This window comes from Sebastes umbrosus, chromosome 21, assembly GCF_015220745.1.
Source record: "Sebastes umbrosus isolate fSebUmb1 chromosome 21, fSebUmb1.pri, whole genome shotgun sequence".
NCBI lineage: Eukaryota > Metazoa > Chordata > Actinopteri > Perciformes > Sebastidae > Sebastes > Sebastes umbrosus.
In genome coordinates this window covers 12,526,830-12,548,249 of record NC_051289.1, presented here as the reverse complement: position 1 = coordinate 12,548,249, position 21,420 = coordinate 12,526,830, and the positions used below count along the sequence as shown (strand labels likewise).

The 21,420-nt window shown below is 38.6% G+C and overlaps 1 protein-coding gene across 6 annotated transcripts in view; it reads left to right on the top strand.

The window, feature by feature from the left end:
- Positions 1–2,646: 2,646 nt before the first annotated feature.
- The window catches only part of eya1 (EYA transcriptional coactivator and phosphatase 1), a 64,107-nt gene continuing 45,333 nt past the window's right edge, over positions 2,647–21,420 (top strand). For 4 of the 6 annotated variants that reach the window (XM_037757084.1, XM_037757082.1, XM_037757085.1 and 1 more), the window contains exons 1-2: positions 2,647–2,905; positions 7,835–7,895. The gene's annotated coding sequence lies outside the window, so the exon portion shown is untranslated. The remainder of the gene's footprint in view (positions 2,906–7,834; positions 7,896–21,420) is intronic. The other 2 variants (XM_037757083.1, XM_037757081.1) reach the window with 1 other exon arrangement.

The following is a 21,420-nucleotide window of genomic DNA, read 5'->3' as shown; positions in this document are numbered from 1 at the left end:
GACAAGGGTGGTCTGTGCAACCGGATCCTTTGACATCACGGAGAACATGAAAACATGAAACATAGTTATTGATCACAGCGTCCGCACTAATCAAATAGCACCCTGGTTTGTTTGAAGTTAAAAATGGTTACAGTGGGTGTTTACCGTTGCACTTCAGGACCCTCCAGCCGCGCCCCTCTTAAACATACACAGACAGAAGTGTTATTTGTATTGTTAAATTTACATTAAGTCCATTTTAATTGCATCAAGCCACTAAGCAGATCTTACAATAATGGGCCTGACAGAGAAAATTGCAATCATCTGTGAAGGGCCTGCGGCGGTGTAATGGACAAACCTGATTAATTTAATCTTGTTGCACTCCATTATGGCTGCACTTTATCATTTCAACAGATGGAGCACCAAGAAATTAAAAAATGCTCTCAAGGATATGTGGCACTTCCCATCCACTCGAACCCCCTTTATCGTAAGGTGTGTGGGCTGCTGTGTTGAAATGAAGGAACCTTTGGGTGAGTGCATTTTCCAGCCCAAATGAGATTATGTGAACAGTCAATTGATGCAACAAATCATCAGGATTGTCTTGTGATGTATTGCTGAAGGCTGTTAAGGGCTGTCCATCCAATCATGTAGTCCAATGAGTTGATATTATCAAAGGCGTAGAATGACAATTGCTTTACTATATGGAGGCGCAAGCATGAATGTTGCATTCATTCAATTGTTATCTAAAAGCTGGAAGTACATTTTCCTGATATATCCTGTTGTGTGCTCCAAAGTGAACTACAATTGTGTAGAAAAAGAGGTCAAAATTCCAGCAACACTTATAGAATAAAGAACAACTTCATTGTTATTTTTTTATACCACAAAGTGTTGCTGGAGCTTTGACTTCTTTATATTTTTTTCCCTGCTCCATGCACTGCGGTAGTAGATAAAGTTGTGCCAGAAATCCCTATTCTAATAGTCAATTTATACAATAAATACTTCCTTTGCCTGTAACATGAAGCAATATGTCTTTGTGTCCCCTCATCACAGGTTGCATGTCTATGAGCTGTGAGCAGTTCAATCAAAGATAACATTTTCCCCTTGCACACATTGTTTAATTTTAATAATTTTCAAGGACTATTGAGTATTTCTCAAGAATATATAACCTTTATTTAACTAGGAAATCACTTTGACACTAAAATCTCTTTTACAATTGAGACCTATAGCCAAGACTGGATCAAATAGCAGCATCCAACACATAACAAGACAACAACATTGAGCAACAATACGACAAAGTACGACAAAATACATTAGTGCATTAACAGTGCAGCGTGGTGGTCATGTGTTTGTTAAGAAAGGAGCAAATATAAATACTTCCTGCTATAAGGAAATTATTTCAGGACCCGTATAGGGTCCATAATTAAAGCATTAAACATCTGATATTTAAAGTAAATATTCAATAAGACGCTCCCATTCACACTGAAAACCATTCAACAATCATGATGGTTATATAGGTCATTTCACTAGAACAGCAGGTGATGGCCAAATCATGTTACCTCGACCAAAATCTAATGCCTTAAAAAAGACCATCAATCATTGGAATAGCTGCCCTCTTTACATCCCTCAATCCTCTAACAAATCCTCATTCAAATACCATCTAAGAATACATTACTGCAGCAGCTGATCGATCTTCTTTTGTTCCTTTACCCTGATGATGGGCCTTGAGGATTAATTGATTGTGGAAGATGTGTATGAATGTGAAATTTATATATGTTTGGAAAATTTGAATGTTATTAGTGTAACACAAATATGATGTTGTATATAGTATGTATGTGATAAATGTAATGTACTTGATTTCGGACCCCAGGAAGACTAGCTGGTGCCATTGGTATCAGCTAATGGGGATCCTTTTTAAATAAATAAATATAGGGACCTATAGGTGGCGCTCTAGTTCATATCCAGAAAGAGGGGTAGAGTTGTACTGTACACAAGCACCATAATGTGGTTTACCAAAGCAAAAGCATGTTTAATATTTGGGCACTCTCAAAGAATTGAAGTGGATTTAAAGGTCCCATATTATAAAAAAGTGAGATTTTCATGTTTTTTTTTTATTATAAAGCAGGCTTAAGTCCTATATAAATACTGTGAAAGTATCGAAACACTCAATCCACATGGAAATACACACAGCCCGTATTCAGAAACTCTGCATTTGAAACAAGCTGTCAGGATTTCTGCCCATTCGTGATGTCACGAATATACAATATTTAGACCCTTTACACAGTTTTAAACGTAAACATTCTAAATGTGTCCCAGTTTATTCCTTAAATAAAGTTTTTTTTTGAACATTACAGCATGTAAACATGTTCTAGTAGAAACACAAAATACAAGTATGAACCTGAAAATTAGCATAATATGGGACCTTTAATGACTAATTAATCTGCAAATTAAAGCTTTATTATATTTTAAAATAAAAAACCCTAACCCTAACTAACTATATTAGCTGAATTTAAAAAATATCAAATTCTATGTTATTGACAGGTAAAATCAACCTGTAATATAGTGCGCGTGTGTGTGTGTGTGTGTGTGTGTGTGCATAAAGTTGTCCTCGTGCCTGGCTGTTACATCTGATACCAGTGGGCAGCTCGCGCGCGCGCACAGACCGACGCATGCGGATCTATCTTGTTGTCAATTCACTGTAACCTTCCGACTCTGCAGAGCGTTAAAAACTTTTGTAGCTTTTTATGACGGACATTTATAAGCTTTTTCCAACTTCTTTTCCAACCTCGCTTTGGTGCATGTCACGGACACATTTACCAGCCAGCAGCAGAGAAAGAAGAAGCTGAGTGACGCGTGAAGCTGAAGACATAAAGTTTCTGAATATGGACGGAGAGACTTGTTGCATGTGGTGACAGCGGTGATACAGTAAAAGGTAGGTAGCAATGAGGCGACTGTATTTGTCTTTTGTGTCATTATTTGTTGCTTCTCAGTCAACAATTGTCAATTAGTTTTCCCCCTGTGTGTGTGGTGAATTGACAGCGTGGTATTGAGCCATTTCCAATATGGGCGGAGACAGCAGCAGTTATTGACAGCTAGATAGCCCCATGAATGATAAAGCTCTAGTGTAAGAGATCACTCCGCAGTGATAAATTAGAGCTGGGCAAATTAAGGCTTTCATAGGACAAACAAACTCAATTAACTCAATTTATTTATCATAGTTAGTTCATTTTTATATAACTAACTATGATTAATAAATTGAGTTAATTATCATAGTTAGTTATATAAAAAAGAACTAACTATGATTAATAAATTGAGTTAATTATCATAGTTAGTTATATAAAAAAGAACTAACTATGATTAATAAATTGAGTTAATTATCATAGTTAGTTATATAAAAAAGAACTAACGATGAGAAATAAATTGAGTTAATATATCATAGTTGGTTCTCATAACTATGATATATTAACTCAATTTATTTATCATAGTTAGTTCTTTTTTACATAACTAACTATGATAAATAAATTGAGTTATTTATCATAGTTAGTTATATAAAAAATAACTAACTATGATAAATAAATTGAGTTAATATATCATAGTTAGTTCTCATAGTATGAACTAACTATGATATATTAACTCAATTTATTTATCATAGTTAGTTCTTTTTTTATATAACGCTATATATTTAAATTGTAGTTTTAGTTTGTAAAGCCATTTTAAGTGTTTACCCCTCCTATAAAGCATTAGGGTCATATACTTAGCCTACAGCTTACAATTGAGTCTTAAAAACTAACACATATTTCAGTTGATGTTCCATTAAAACAAGCCTCTGTTTGAGTGCACTTGCATTGTGCAATATTTTGTAAAGTGTTGTCTGACATTTTCCCCCAATAGAATACTATGCTGTGAGACTAACATGCTTTCACTGCCAGAAATATATAGGCCGATGCAGGTAGTTCAAGTTGCACACAGGACATTTATCAAAATATCATTTGCCTTAAGTTAACAGCAGTTGTACCTGGGTTTTACTCTCATTCATTCTGCCCTGGGCTGCAGTCATTTTTCTGTCTAATTATTTCCTTTTTTACTTGACAGTGATGGATAGCAGGTTAAAAATGGACATTTTCTCCTCAGTTAGTGTATGTTGGATTGACTCGAGCATGCATGGTGTTCTTCCCTCAGACCAAAGGACCTTGGAAAGATTGTGTTCCCCTCTGCTTTTCCCATTCCAATATGATACAGTTTGTCTTCATTTTCCTCTGACTTGGACTCATTTTCATGATATATAGCCAAAGCACATCATCAAGACAGAAGTGTAGGTTATGTCAAAGTTATGCCATCATGATTACAGTCTAGGTTGCAGACGCAGGCCTTCTACCAGTGCAGCAGTTCTGAGTAAGCAGTAAAGATGGTGGTTCCCTGATTGGGTGTTTTTCTTTGTCTCACAGAACCAAGTTGTCAAATATCAGTAATCCTTCAGTTTTATAAATGTCAATTCAAGAAGCTGCCATATTTATGCACCTGGTTAAATGTTATGATGAGGTCACTGGCTCGCTTCTGACTTGAGGTCATACTGGAAGTGCATGGGTCCACGGTTGCACAAACCATGTGGCTCTGTAATCACAATGGTAGACTAGTGGTTTCTCCAAGTCTGTCTCATCTGGTCTCCATGTTTTTAGTGTAATCTCAAATGTTGCTTACGTGTCAGGTTTACAGACTCTTGATACTCCGACAAACCTTCGACAAACTGTGACTTTCTTGACTTGCAAAATGATCTTTTAAATTGACAAACATCATATGTGTGATTCATGGCGTAATTCAAACAGGATCGAATAATTATTTGTCTCTCGCCGTTGACTAAAGACTACCGTACATATTTTCTCCGAAATAAGATCCCATGGGGTCCACCAGAAGGGTAGGGACTTCACCTCTCTATAGATGGATGACGCATCTCCACTTCCTCTCAAATTGATCATAGAATTGCTGTTCTATTACACAAACTCGTGGCCCGTTATGGAAAGTTAAAGTTACATTGCCTCTCTCGTACAATTCCAGAGCCTCCGGTTCCGCGACTACTTCACTCAAAGCAGCTGTCAATCATAGCTGTCAATCATGACGTGACGTCTCACTCCCTTTTTATAGCATAAACCAATTCATAGCCGGACTGCAGCCAGCCACCAGGTGGCGATCGAGATGTTTTGACTTCACTTTTGAGGCGCTGTCATGTCGTCCATCTTTGTATACAGTCTACAGTATATGGTACAGACGTGCAACATGTATGATCAAGGGACAGGAATATCTACAAAGTTAGTCTTCCCACTTGATACTGCTACCTGTATTTTCATAAAATAGTTCTACTAATTAAAGCTGCAACTTTCTTTGTTGATTAATCTAGGGTGAGGCTACTGATTATTTCCCGATTCATTGTTTTAAAAAAAGAAAACTGGTGAAAAATGGCCATCACAGTTTACTAAAGCCCAAGGTGGCGTCTTCACACTGCTTGTTTTAACCGACCAACACTCAAAGATATCCAGTTTATGGTCTCATAAGACAAATAAATGCAAGTCTAGACTTATGGTCATCACATTTTAAAGCTTTTTCTTTTCTTAGGATGATCTCACATCCTCTGAATGATATTTTTTATTGACATCTTTATTGACACTGTGGAATATCTTGTTTTGTTTTTACCCAGTTTCATTTAGCTGCATTTTGTATTTTCAGTCACTGACCTGAGATGGAGCAGCTGTGACTTAATGATTCAAGTTCAGAAATTCATTTGGTTTTAAAAAGTGTGGTAGCACAGCAGGAATACTGCAATGTATCATGTCTGCAGCAATGAACAGAACAAGTTTTATTCACACATGTACCATATTCCCTATGTACTGTGCATGTGCTTCACGTTTTCTTTAAGACTTGACTTCAGAGGCGAGTTCTCCAGTCTGTTCTCCTTACTTTTGAAGTTACATGCTCCTCCAATTACTGGGGCCATGCAGTCTCCCCTATGGTGTCCTTGGACAGCTCTTTGAGTGCCTGAAAATGTTGCGGACCATTAATTCTGGATTGTCTTCATCTGTTTGCATAATTTTCCCTCCGTAACCATTTTCCTCCCCCATTTTCACAGCCAGTGCTCACAGGTTTTTTTCTTCTCTTTTATGAATGTTTGAGTCTTCAGGAGATTTCAATTTTGTATTATTTTTTCAATACCACTGACAGTTGTTAAACTTTTACATGAGCCTGTTTTATGGTATACTGCCTGTCAGCTGTGTACTGTACACAGCATGTGTGTTTTACAGCCTGCGTGCTGATGTATGCATATTGAAACTCTTCACCTGCCAGCATATATAGTTTTACACATGTATTCAACAATATTTTTTATACTTTTTATTAAAATTTCCAAAGACATAAACAAAGCAGAGCAGTCAGTAAGCAGAAAATCAATTTTGTGTTTAAAAAAAAGGGAGTGTTTTCTTTAACCTTATGCATTTTCTAGGTTTTTCAGTTAGACTAATTTGCTGTCAGGCAGGAGGTTGTTTTTGCAACTCAGGCAGACTCCAGAAATTAATTTATCCAAATAACCAAGTCCTCCTGGGCCTTGGAGGTTGGGACACTGAAATGGCCCTGGTAGGCAACGCCGCCTTTTGATGTCTGGAATGTTTTGGCTGACTTAGAGCAGGCGACTGGAGTGGAGGGATCATTTTCACTGACCCATGGGATTTTTAACCATTTTCATATACTGAGAACAAAACAAAGTGAGGAAAAATGCCTGAGCTGATTTGCATCGACTTTGCTATCAAAAAAACTGAGGGGAAAAAAAATGAAGTGAGACTGATTTACGGGATCTTTAGTATTTTTAGGACATATTAGGATGTGTTCTATGTTGTTCATCATGCACGTTAAAAAAAGAGTTTCCAAATTGTTGCAATTAGGCTTGGCACTTTGGCCTAACTTTAAAAGAATTCAGCCTTATAATAAAAATGTCCTTCATTAATGCTCTCTGAGTGCTAATTAGGTGGTCATTTGGACTGTGGGCAAAGTAAATACAAGGCCCATCCTAATAATACAAACACTCTGATTGTACACTTTCATTGTATAAAAGCCCCTTGGGTGCATGCACTGTTGGTGTATAATTTGTTATATCCAATATAAAAGACGGTAGTTACATTAATAAAATGAATTCCTATCAGACTTTAATTACAACAACTAAATGCTATGCTTTTATTAAACAAGCCCGAGGAAAGGGAAGTGCAGGAAACCAGGCGGTCTTGAGTAACGGGCCGCTTGAGTTTCCAGCGTAATAAATAATTCACAGGTCCTGTGTGATGAGCTGCTGAGGACAGAAATCCCTAATGACAGCTTTTTATAACCTATGACTCAGCTGGCCATTATGCTTCTGACATCCTTACACAGACCACATTCCCTCTGCATGCTCAGTGCTCGCTCTCCTCTCACTCCGCACTGCTTCGCCTACCGCATTGACAAAAAGGAGTTGTATTACTAAGTACTATATACAGTCTCTTAATGAGAGAAATTAAATGGAAAACATAATAAAATTAAATTATTGTATGTTAAATTTATTCTTTTGAAAGATGCTGTAAAGGGTTATTCCTTAACAAAATGTATCTATACTAACTTGTAAAAGCTGTTTTTATGTTTTTATTATATTTAGTAAGTGTCTTTTCCTTGTCTTTTCTTACTTCCTGCCAAGAAATTTATCTTTCTACAGAATCAATTTTATCAACCAGTCTCCATTTCTTCCTTCTGAAGTAATTTGTCAAGTGTGAAAAATGCTGAAATTGTTGTATTGTAATTGTTTATAGTTTAACTGTGGTTATTAATTTCTCTCCATTGTCATTTCCTGCGTTAGGTCCATGCAGGAGGGACTGAGCTAACCTTAACGCCTGTTGCTACTGCGGTGTATGTGTGAGGTAAGAGACTGAATAATTGAGTTTCTCCAGTCTGCTTAAGGCCTGCGACTGATCAAGTGTTACAGTCTTTGATTGGCATAATGGCAACGTACCCCCCCAGGTAAGGTCAGTCCGAGCAACATCTGGGTCTATTAAGCATTATGCAACTCCCAGTATGAAAGGCAAGGCCTCATATGGTATTGGTTGATATCATTATTGTTATCATTTCCAAACCCCAGCTCTCACTAAGAATAGGTGGTTAATTTTAGATGCAAAAAAAGATCCGATTACTCAGGCCTCTGCTTGTGGTTGTCCCCAGAGTTAGTGCAGGGAAATAAATCTGGTGGCCTTGATTAAGTACCTGACAATAGAGTTAGCACAGCACTAGTGGTTTATAGTAATACAGCGGACATGGGCAATTAGGCCCACCAAGTAATTTACAGTACTGCTCGCAGGTGGTGACCTGGTATGAGCTTGGGACCACCTCAGTAACAAATTAGCTCGTATAGGCAAGCAGAGTAGCAGCTCTGTAGGACTTCCAAATAAAGCAAAGTAATCAAAGATTATAAAAAGCTCGATGCGTATTTCAAATTTGTTATGATTTTGTTCCTGTGAAAGGAATAACATATGGCGCTGGGTTTTTTTATCCGTAATTTTCTGGAGAATGAATGATCACTTTTATACGTTGTTGATCTTTTTACGTCAGCGTGGAGCGCTCTCCTCTCGCTGCTACCTATTAATTATGAAATAGTGTAGGTCTTGGCCATTTCATTTTACTACTTCTTCCTGCTGAACTTGGTGTGAAAGGCTGCTGTTCTTAAATAGGTGTATTAAAGTAAGAGTGGGGAACGTTTCCCCACAGCGCCCACTCTCTCCAGCATTATGTCATCAGAGTCAAAAAGGCACGGCTGAAGAAAAATAGCTTGTTTCGCACATGATAGACACCTTAACACATGGAGCAAATGGAGCGGGGCATGTGGCTACTTCTCTTTACTAGAGCAGGACACACAGCACCGGCCTTCATTCACACAGTCATACAGTCATACAGTAGGTGTATTATAATCCTTGAATGGACCTAATGTCATATTTAACATTTTAGAGAGATTTGTCTCTTATCCTAAAATGAAATTTAATGATTTTCTTGGTAATTAGAGGATGATGACCCACATTGTAATAATAGTCCACATGCTAGATTATCTTCTTTTTATATAATATTTTAAACACAGCAAGATCCTCTTAATAATAAATGTATTTTAATGCCATTTATTAGATAACACTTTTATCATTGTATTGTTCTGTATGTAACAGTGAAGAAAAACAGTGCCCTCTTCTGCCTGCCCGCCTGTCTCTGTTGTGTCACCCATAGATTGAAACATTACTTCAGGTTTTGCTGTAGTTTACTGGCGCTCTGTGGCTTATCAGCCTCTTGTACAGGTCAGCCACTGGGCTGAGTGTCAGGACCCCTGCAATAACTCTGACCACCGTTATCCCCACTGTCAGCACGTAGGCCTTAGTGTGAGCTGATTTCATCAAGGCCACCACAGTATAGTGGTCGCCCTGCTTCCCATGATGGACCACTGCTGGGCTGGTTTCCTCAGCAAGCCTCTTTCATTCAACACAAACATGTCTTGTGCAGTAAATGCAGTTTCTTCCTCTGTAGCTCCTGATAGGTCTGTCTCTTTGTTGTGTTTGTGGGCAGACACAGGAACTCCAAATTTAAAGTAGCTTTATATTAAAAAAGTAGGGCTGTCAATCGATTCAAATATTTAATCGCAAATGAATCACACATTTTTTTTATCTGTTCAAAATGTACCTTAAAGGGAGATTCGTCAAGTATTTAATACTCTTATCAACATGGGAGTGGGTAAATATGCTTGCTTTAGCAAATGTATGTGTATATTTATTATTGAAAATCAATTAACAACACTAAACAATGACAAATATTGTCCAGAAACTGCATCGTGGTACTGCATTTAGCATAAAAAATATATATATGCTCAAATCATAACATGGTAAACTCAAGCCCACCACGCAACAACAGCTGTCCGTGTGTCAGTGTGCTGAGTTGATTATGACTTCCCCCAAACTAAGGTGGTAAAGGGTGGTAAAGGAGAGACTCGTGGGTTCCCATAGAACCCATTTTTATTCACATAACTTGATGTCATAGGTCAAGGGACCCCTTTGAAAATATAGTTGGTACCAATTCCTTAGGTTTTCTAGTTTCACATGATACCAGTATCTTCACTCCAGCTTTAAAACTGAGCCTGCTACAACCTCCGAAAGATCGATTGCGTTAATGCGTTAAAGAAATTAGTGGTGTTAAAATTATTTTGCGTTAACACGTTAATAATGCATTAACTTTGACAGCCCTAGAAAGAAGTAAATCTTTTTCATGACAAATAAGCCATGACGTTTAATAAATTGACAGTCAATTATTATTATTATTCATATCTTTTAAACATTTATTGTTATGTTTACTCTTTTATTGCGCGTCAGAGCGAGTGCACTGTTACATGGCTGTGAAGGCAGGTCCATACGTGTCTGTCATTCATTCATGACAAGCACCCTGCAAATAGGGAGAACGGCTAATTGGCATAAACTCCAATGATGTCAGCAGCACCACACCACTAACAGCTGTGTGTGGTCCACCAATGCTTGCGCAGCTATTTTAGAGCTCCACGCCAAAAGAAATACTGTATACTGGTGCTACACCTGCAATGCAACTTGGTCTCGAAGACAGACGGTGTAAGCAGCAGAACATTTTGTTTTTTCCCTTGACAGAGAAAGGATTAGTTTTGTTGAGCACAGCTATTATTTTCGGTGACCCTCTATCAAAACTAATTCATGAGCAATTATTAATATATGAAGCCTTACTTTACTGAGATGATTGCATTTTCTATTTTTGATAGATCATGTAAGTGAGCATTTGTTAGAACGTGTCATTCCTGTGCTTGAATAAGCTTCTAATTATGACACTTATTCACCCAATAAGGAAATGTTCTGTCGGTTATTTCCACATATGCAAGTGTGAACTCCTTGCTGGACTACTGAAACAATATTTGGCATTTCTGCTACTGATGTTTAATCTCTCATTAGCCTCTAGGTGACACGAAACAGCATCAGCCTCAATCGTGCGTTTGCCAATCAGAGGCAGGTTGAGTGACAGGCACAGAACAGCACATCCCTTATGTAAACCCTTCCTCTACCACCACCACGAAATTAGAGTGGCTGTTGCTACACGCTGCCGCCTCCTGCTTCTACACAAATGAGAAAGTAAGCACTCCGGTTCAGAAGTTCACATTTTGGATGTGTGCCGGAACTACTTAAGGCCGGTGACGTTTTTTTTCAGAGGAACAGGTGGTCAGAGTGACATAATTCTGGCTCACTGTTAAGATCCTTAGAAATTAGGCCCTACTGCTCTGCCAAAAGTGTTATTACTCTGTCAATATGTATAAGCACGAGTTTATCTGACTTAATCTGATAAAAATGGAAAGACAAAATTAACATACTGACATGAATACTTCTTTACACATGATCCTATACTTAATATATATTTCTGCAAACAAGCAAATCACATATAAATCACCCATCTTTGACATGTCTCAAGGCTTGGCTGAGAAAGCTATTTATTCTCATACACTGTTAACTACTGGCACGTATGCGTTCGAGTGGAATGCCATTCAGAATGCAGAAAATATATTTAGTTCTCGCCAACAGACAGCAAAAGGCACCAGTGGGTCTAGCCCCTGTGTGAGAACAGTTATTTCTGTCGCAGTATGGACTTTCAATTACTGTAATCCGCTGCTTGACTCCTTCAAGAACATCAGGGCCGATTAACTATGAAGACGCATTAAATGTGACACCTACAGTACATGTCATAAATGGACATAGCTTTATTTTTTGACATCTGTTTTCAGTATATTTTCTAGAAAGTGTAAAATGAGGGGGTTTAGTTTGGCAATATATTACAAATTAAGAATTTGCTATTGCTTGTATGCAAGCAAGGAAACAGGAAATGTAATGTAGAATAACTGCTTGCCTTTGGTTTGATAAGAAGTCATTGCATGTAAGAGTCGTGCAGAAACAGTTTGGCAGGTTTGAGTTATTATGAGTTTCTTTAAGCCCATTAATAGGTAGGTGCTTATGGACAGTGGAAATACCCCACAGCTGCAGTCTGGCTGTTGCTCCATATGTGATCCTCCTGTCAGACCCCCAGAAAACACTCAAACTTCACTACCATGCAGACACCGTCTCAATTGCAGCCATACAGACATATGTCCAGCACACATTCTGGGTGCATGAAATCCTGATATTCTGCTTTTCTTCACAATTATATAAATATAAAACACATTGTTTACAGTCCATTAGTGCTTACCATACAGTTATGAAGTGATGAGTGCATTTCTTTAAGCTATTTCTATTATTATTGACATTTAAGTTCACTAAACATTCTGCATGGTTTTATTTTGGGAAACCCTGTGAGGTCTGTGCTTATATTTGGTGGAGGTTTTACCTAAAGCTGGGCAAATCTCATGGCAAAGCCGTGTGATTCAACAGGGATGAACAGAGAACAATGCCCAGATAAGTGAATTACCTACCTGGTAGGAACACACAAGGGCTGTGTCCTGAAGCTAGGCAACTGGCAGGCCTTCTGTTTGTATTAGGAAACAGTTGAGCAGCTCCTGCAAACACGACTTATCCTGTTTAATTGGTGGCGTAATTCCCGCAAAGTTGTTATACATGTCTGTTTTTCTTGACCTTATTCAAACAGTAGAGGGTAGTGTGAATGGTCATTGAGTGGTTAAGTGGAGGCTTCTCTAGAAGGGCAAATAATTGGTGGTAAGAATTGTATAAACACTTCTGAACCTTTAGTTGGCAAAGTTGTATTGTTTATCTTGGAGCAATCTGAATGACAGAGTTAGACATAGAAAGTAAATTATTTGTTTTCGTCTACTGAATTATATTGTTTAATGCCAATATACTGTATTTCTGACTTTCTACTTAGAATTAGGGCTGCAACTAATGATTATTTTCATTGTCAGTTAATGTGACGATTATTTTCTTGATTAATCGATTAGTTGTTTGGTCTATAAAATGTCAGAAAATGGTGAAAAATGTTGATCAGTATTCCTCAAAGCCCAAGATGACGTCCTCAAATGTCTTGTTTTGTCCGCAACTCAAAGATATTCAGTTTACTGTCATAGAGGAGTAAAGAAACCAGAAAATATTCACATTTAAGAAGCTGGAATCAGAGAATTCTGACTTTTGTTTTTCTTAAAAAATTGCTCAAACCGATCGATTATCAAAATAGTTGCCTATTAATTTGATAGTTGACAACTAATCGATTAATAGTTGCAGCTGTTCTTAGTGTTTGAATTGTAAAATCGTACCTAAACAACTTATTTGCTGCAAATCAGAGAACTAATTTCACTGATTATTCAATAAGTATTTTACGATTAGATAAGGCATTAAGTTTATTATGATTAAGAAAATAATTGTCCAAGTGAAATGTAAATAGTTTAGCTTATATAACTCAGAGAACAAGAATGACCTGTTAAAAGCTTCAAATAAAAATTGTATTCAGACTTTCATTCATTTAGAGCTGCGACAATTAATCGATTAATTGTCAACTATTAAATCAATCACCAACCATTTTGATTATCAATTAATCAGTTTGATAATTTTTTTAAGAAGAAAAAAAGGCAAAATTCTCTGATTCCAGCTTCTTAAATGTGAATATTTTCTGGTTTCTTTACTCTTCCATAAGAGTAAAATTAATATCTTTGAGTTGTGGACAAAACAAGACATTTAAGGAAGACATTTCTCACCATTTTCTGACATTTTATAGACCAAACAAATAATCGATTAATCTGTAAAATAATCATCAGATTAATTGACAATGAAATGAATCATTAGTTGCAGCCCTACATTAATTTAACTGACTGTATTGAATACCTTTCACTGAGAAACTATTGGTGTCTGTGCCGCTGCCTTTATGAACTGATTTACTGAAGATATGTGAGAATGCTGTGTTTTAGAGAAATTGTACATTGACTTGGCTAAAACATATTCAGCACAATTGGATTTCAAATTAAATACAAATATGGATTAAAACAATGACAACACAGCATCTGTGCCCCCAGCTATGGAACAAAATCCATCTGGTGTGACTAAAATAATGAAAAATAGATTTCTTAGTCACATCTCTGATGTGTTGCCATGAGTGAACAATACCTTTACCTTCTCTCAGTGCTCAAACTTTTTAAATGTCCTGGAGGAGTTCTTGTTCGAGTCCCAAACCTACTGAGATCTCTAATGAAGGCTTTACCTTCCAGGCAAGCATATTTCTCCGAATGACAGTAATTTACATATGATGTATTTAGAGAAGGAGAGGGCAGGCTAATTCTATTTAGAGATTTTCCTTTGTTTTAGGAGTCATTAGCAGCTAGCTCAAATCTAATTTTTACAATTTCATCAGGCCATCTTGGAAAGCCTCTGTGAGCTCATCAGAGAGGAGCATTTATTGCTAAGTGTTCTCTATTGCATTAGCACACAATAAAGCGGCCAGGGACTGCTACAGACGTTTATGTGGAATCCAGTTAACACTCCGCCAATTCGTTTTTTATTGGGACACAATCAATTTTTATTCATTTTAAAGCCAGAATGCTTTCTTTCATTGTGTGCCTACCCCAGCTTATTATGCCCTAAACTAATTACTCAGTTGTTTTCACAAAATGCTAATGTTTATGTTAAAGATTTCCTCTTTGAAATGCAGGCCTGACGTGCATACACATAATGAGAGATTTTATACATCGTAGTGAAAGTCTGTCACATATGTTCTTCATTATCACACGCTTCCCGCAGTGTTTTTCTAAGCATAATAATTGCGTTCATTTAATTTGTGGAAGTCTGGCAATAACAATAGAGTCTGAGTAATAACACATAGTAGTGTATTATAGGGAGGGCTAAACATAATGCAGCTCATTTCCTTAACCCACATAATAGAGAGTAAAATATCTATCATGAATATGTACATTTGATATATTATTTTATTCAAAGCCGCTATTTATTTTGGTGCTTGTGTGAATAGCCGAGAACTCGATCCATGTGTGGTGGAAGAGCAGCTGAAGATGTGAGCTATAGATGTGTGCATCTTCACTGCTGTGTGATAATTAGAGTGCTTAAGTGCTCCTGGAGACAAGACAAACCCAGATACCCTCTTCCTCTTCAGCCCCTCCTCTCATTCACCAAGAAGGTCTTTAATGGCCCCCATTTGACTCCGATATCATTTATTGTTTGGTATCAGATGTACACCTTGTACCCTTCACCATTTGCACTGAAGCATGTTTGACTTGAACTGTAATGTAGGCATCAGTCTTTTCCCTTTTCCCTTTATCCTCCAACCTCCAGCCCTCCGCTGCTTTCCCATCAGTAAAAAATGCACAGGCATCCTCTATTTGGTATTGCATTTCATTATGCACAAACAAAGAATATTCATAGCTGCATCCTCAGTGACATTGCTCGGCGTACAGTAAATGTGTGTGTGCGTGCGTGTGTGTGGGCTTTCCGAATAATGTGCGTGCAGATATTTTTCTATTCCAGTTTTGGGATTTGTCCTACAGTGGGCTCTGGAATGCTTTCAACACATTGATGAGATGACAAGTTATCATTGATCTGTCCTTACTTAGTGGGATCCATTAAATAATGTATGGGCTCCTGTGCATTACCAGCGCACTCTCCTGTCCTCGACCCATTAGAGGAGTAGGGCACGGGGCCCTAGTGGCTCCAGGCCCTCTGAGGTCCTTGGGCTTTCATTTAATTAAATTATCCTATAATGAAAACTCCCATAATGAGATTAATTTTAATTATTTATCAGCGGCCGATTTGAGGGAGAGGCCGCATTAATAATGCATGAAAGGGCTAAACATTTTTCAATTCATCACCTTTTCCTTTTGTTAAAGGTGCAATTTATTAAGTGCTCTGCAGCTGCTAGAGGTGATGGTGGTGGAGATATGGACGATCAGGCCCAGGGGTCAGTCAGAAGTGCTTGACTATCATTTTATAATGCGCATTATTTTGCTAAATTAGCATCGCCCCATAACATGTGCGGTATTATGCATTCCCTTGTGCGTTTACATTCATGCTTTAGTTCCCGTAGAAAACGTGTCCACTTTGTTGGCATTTAATGTTCTCTTCAGTTTCTTAAAGCTTGATGGATTTTATATTAATACCTAAAGGCAGAGAAGTAATCAAAATCCTGCCTGTAATTCTCTGCTGATGTTTGTATACCTCCATCAGGTTGGCATGTTGATTCCCCTTGTGTGAGCACATTAGAAGACTTTGGTGGCAGGCCAACAGAATAGGGGAAGATTGTCGACTGTCACACAGTGTGAAACTGTAATTAGCTGGCATGGAAGTGTGCTTATTTGAGTTCCCGGGCAAGAGAGATATAGCAGTACAGTTGAGATATGTAAGCCGATACGTTGTTGAAAACAATTACCTTTTGTGATTTAAATGAGCGCATTTCACATCTTGCAAACTTTTGTATCAACTGACAGAAACATATAGGCAGGCAGAGAAGTGGCCTAGGGCAGGAGGCAAGAATGTCATTGGGACGGTGAGCCGAGTGCATTTATCAGGCCTTCATCAATAGTCGATTAATAATTCAGGCAGAGTCTGGGGCTTCTTTAGGGCAGGGTTTCAGCTAGCTTGTAATTTTGTAAATTGCATAGTCATCATGCAATGGATGGGCCAGGCTGCTCTGAGAGTCACAGCTGTGAATGTATTGGCCTTTTGGGAGTTTAGTAACAGGTAGAGGAAGAGTTTAATCCAGATGTGGTGGAGTTGTAGTCAGGTATCCACAACAAATGCAGCGGGGAAACAAAGAGGCCTGGAGAGAAACAATATAAAGACAGTTGGAAGCACCTTGCTTGCCAAAAAACAAAATATTAAAGCTTCTGATGCGCACAAATAATGTAAAGCAGACACAGATGAACATAAATGGATGTTATATAACATACAGAAAGGCGACACGTCTCGAGCTCAGCGCTCTGGACACAATTGTAGTCAAACAGATCCGTTGCTTTCCACTTTAAGCCTGACTAAAGAATTAATAATATATCCAAGTCAAAATGGAAATCCAGATTCAGATAGTGGCTTTTTGTTAAACCACCAGTCTCGTCCTTTGGTAGATTTCCACCAGATACTTCCCCCCTGGCTTACAGAAAACAAACAGGCATTTCTTTCCATTGTGAGTTGTTCAAGGTGCCTTGGCCCAGGTGCAGCGTTAGCAGAACAGTCCGTGGCCAGTGAATGAGCAAACCCCTCAATTACCCCAAGCCAGCTCTCTGATAAGTCCTATTCAACAAAATGGGCCCTCTAATTGCCCTGACCAGTATTACCTGTTCTGCATCCAAAAGTGCACTATTCTTCCACATTGTTTCCTAGGCAACTGGAAGTTTTTGTGACCTATAAAAAGTTGCTACTCCTGTAACTGATCCGAGGCTAGGCGGTTGTTTGTTTCCATGGCAGGCTGCTGAGCTATTTATAGGTCTATCTAGCTGGTACTAGTAGGCACAGAAAGCGTTACCAAACAATTTTATTCATTCATTTAAAAGAGAGATATCCTCTTGTGCTTTTGATAGATTGAAAGTCAACTACAGTCGAGAGTTGACTGGATGTTTTGAGAACAAAAAACACCTGGGGCTTCAGCGATTGAGTCACAAAGTCGAGAGGAAGACGGCTTCACACTCTTCTCCCCTGTTTTACCACTCTCTGCTTTTTCTCCCTCAATGCAGAAGCGGATCCTAGTAACAAAACGTAATGTTTATTTTGGAGTCAGAGGCAATGCCCCGGATGACCGGATTTTCTTTGTTGTGGTTTTGCTTGTGTTTTTAGCAAAGCCGCGCGGAGCTGCTGGTATTGATGATTCATGTGTTCATCATCGGAGGTCCTTGGCAGTTCATCACGTCTTGCCCTCACTGAAGCAAAAGGTTAATCAGGGAACCCTCCATATTAAAGTGATAATTTATCTCTGATTCACAGGGTTGGAAAAGACGTATTAATTATCAAGGGTGTCAAGTTGAGTTCAAGAAGAGATCTCCCTTAAGGCATTTGGCAGCTGCATCAAACTTTACTCCAATTTCAAAATCTGTCTCGAACTTTTAGTTCTACTCACTGTCTTTATACACTTCACATATAGTTTATTGTAATACCATTACCTCTATTTTCTCTCAAAGTTGCCTTTATTTTGCTGCAATTATTTCATATTGTTCCTAAAAACATTTTCAAGGTTCAGTTCAAGACCTGTAGTTGTAAAAGTATATATAAAAATGTTGATAACCAAATGTAGATACAGTACAGTAAGAAACCTTTGAGACAACAGAGAAGATTTAAAAAGGCTGGACAATAGATGGAGAATGAGATGGACTTTTAAAAGAGGTAAGATATCAATAGGAATCCATTTAGTTTATGGAGTAGATACATTAACTTAACTAACAATCAATCACTCCTGTCTTTAAAGCTTTTTAATGCACGTAAATCTGACCTGTCAATACATTTCCAGCATCATGCTCACTCTTAACACCACTGTTGTGGTTATTCACCTGCCTTAGTCCGTTTGTTACTTCCCCCTTGAAATGCACATTTTACTGTACAGGCTTCCTCATGAGCACTTTTATATTCCGGTAATACTGCTTTGCAATAAATACAATTCTACGACAGAAGGAGATGAAAAGCTTACAGGAAAAACTTCATGCAGTTTATGGAAAGGACACAAACAACGGAATTGTTTTTGCACTTAGACTTTATTCTCTACTGGACATAAACTGTCCGTGTCCTGCCTGGAGGAGGTCATGTGATGCTTTTGTCTCTCATATTTTGCTGCTATTGTTGAGAATCTTTTTTTATTGTAGCAAAAAGCACATTTGAGTTAAATTGTTCAAGAGCACCATGCATTAGCCTGTCACTATAAAACTATTGTGTTATCTATGGGACAATGTCTTACTGAAACAGAGCAATATTGTACACCAATATGTGGGTTTCTGCTATGGAAAACTGTAAAATATGAGATTGTTCTCCCTCACTTGTAAGCAGTTCTAGCTGGATGAGATACAACATATTTTCACACAAGTACAAAGGGAGAGTGTGCTGTAAGGGGTGCATTGCAAATTCCATTTCCTCATGGAGGAAGTCACCTTTTAGCAGGGCCAAACACATCAAGAGGAAACAAACATGGAAAGTTGGCATATCATTTAGTCCAGTCGGTTCTATTGATGTCTTTCACAATGATATGTTTGTCCAAATGAACTGCATTAGGAAGCTACAAAGTCTGAGGTCTCAAGAAAGTGGACTTGCATTAGAGAATTGATGTTTACTTTCAACGAATTACTGTTGTATTTATGGTTTATACCCCACTGGTAGCAGTCTCCTCACTTGGACGATGCAGTCTTTGTTTCTTCATTTGTAAAGTAACTTGGACAGCTCTTCCTGTTCGTTGGATATTGATAGTGTAGCAGTAGTGCTCTAGTGAAAACAATAAATGAAAGGCTGTCTCCGTTGCTCATGATGACTGCAGCGACAAGTACCAGACGCATGCACAGAAGTCACCAAGAGGTACTTTGGGGTAAGGTATTAGCATATGCGTCAGCACTCTCCTCGCATAGTCTTAAACTGTGATTACCCCATTGGTTATTTTGGACCTTCTTGTCATGCTTCAAGTCCCTCTGACATGATTGGAGGCACCCACTGGTTCGGCAAGCCGCTAATAGTTCACACTGTCCTCAAGGCTGTGAAAAATTGTGCAGCTCAGCATGTTTCCTGCTGTTCTATAAAACGAGTGACATTTGGTGCCTAGATAATCCGAGCTTCGGTGCACACGCAGAAGGAGACCGGGTAGACAGATAAGCCCAGCTGTTAAGTCTGTCCAGGAGTTTAAAATTACTGAAAACTGGTGTCCAATGGGAATGCCCATTCATCACTGCAAATAACTCTGCTGTGTCCGCTTGCACTTGCTTCTGAGAGAACAAATGTGGATGTAGGTTAAATGTAAGTTATTTTCCGGTCTGTATTTCTGTTTTATTTATATGGGGATAGATAGCTGATTGGTAATACCCCGGGCTTAAATAGGCTTGTCCGAGCGCTTGCATCGTCCTTTGGCACACACATAACCAGAACTTGAATGTGGAAGCATATTCTGTCAGTGAGACAAACCACTGGCTTGCACAGCACTGCCTCTTTTGTAACTGTATTTAGTCTCTAAGCAGAATGGCACAGACCCAATCTAAGTGGCTTTCATCTGGCCAATTCAAACAGACGTTTGACCCCAGACATTTGCCTAATGTGTTTTTGTTATGTGGACTCCTGGCTTCACAAATGTCACAGTGGCTGGACTAGTGGGGGTTTGGTGAGTGACTCAGGGGGTTGGGAGTTGAGGGGGGTACAGGAACAGAGAGTCAGCCTGAGGGGGTGGGGTTGCAAGGCAGAAGTTAAGTCTATAACCTCTGCATTTTGTACTCTAACCCATTGGGAGTTGGTGGTGGGTGGATCATAAGTTCCCAGTGATGACCAGCCCCTCCTTCCTCATGGGCCAGACCCACTACAAGCCCGCTGATGAGCACCCCGGCCCCCAGCACTCTGCTGACCTGGGCCCAACTGGGCAGGCAGCTGTGGAGGAGACGGGGAGTGCCACATTTCTGGCCGCCCGGGTTGCGCAAGTCAGAAACAGGCCCAGACAGTTGGAGCAGGCCTGACAAATGCTGCCATTAGAGGGGTGCTGAAAATTTATTACCAAACATATTGGCATTTTAGGGTGCAGCTGACTTAGATTTAGTGGCGTTGCTGACGAGGCTCTGTCTTTAAACCAGAATAACAGATTACTACTAGAAAGTCACACCCTCCACTTACTGCCCTCATACCGCCTACGTTATTTATACCAATCACTGATATCTGCTCAATATCTGCAATCAAAGTAAGCCTTAAGTTTGCAGCTATGAAATTAGGGAATATAGGCAGAAGATGGCTCGTTTCAATTTACAGGAATCAACTGATTTTTAAATCTAAATGTTTTCTCTGTTTGTTTGCGCAAATTGTCAAATTGTAGGGCAGTTTTGAGAGGAAAGAGCAGGAAAATATATACTGTATATTTTCTATCCAGTGGACCTATATTTATGTTTTACCATTTTTTGGGTGTACATTGTGTCTTTTTAGTCTTTTTTTCCAGACTGCAAACATGTTTTAGTATCATTTCAAACTGCACCAGTGAAGTGAAGCTTCATCCAACACTGAATTCAGCGCATCTAGGGGAAAGGCATATGAGAGCATTTATCCACTGTGTGTGTTATGCGGCGAGCCATACAATATGAACGCTTTGTTGTTTTGTTAAAAAATGGTCCATCCAACATTCAGTTTGGTTACACACTACTGAGGCCTGAAAAAAAGAAGCTTAGCATAAGAAGAATGAATGGAAAGAAACAAGAAACTACCCTCCTTTCTAAATGAAACAAATCTCAAAATATGTATTTGCTAGTATTTGGTCACATGTTTTTAT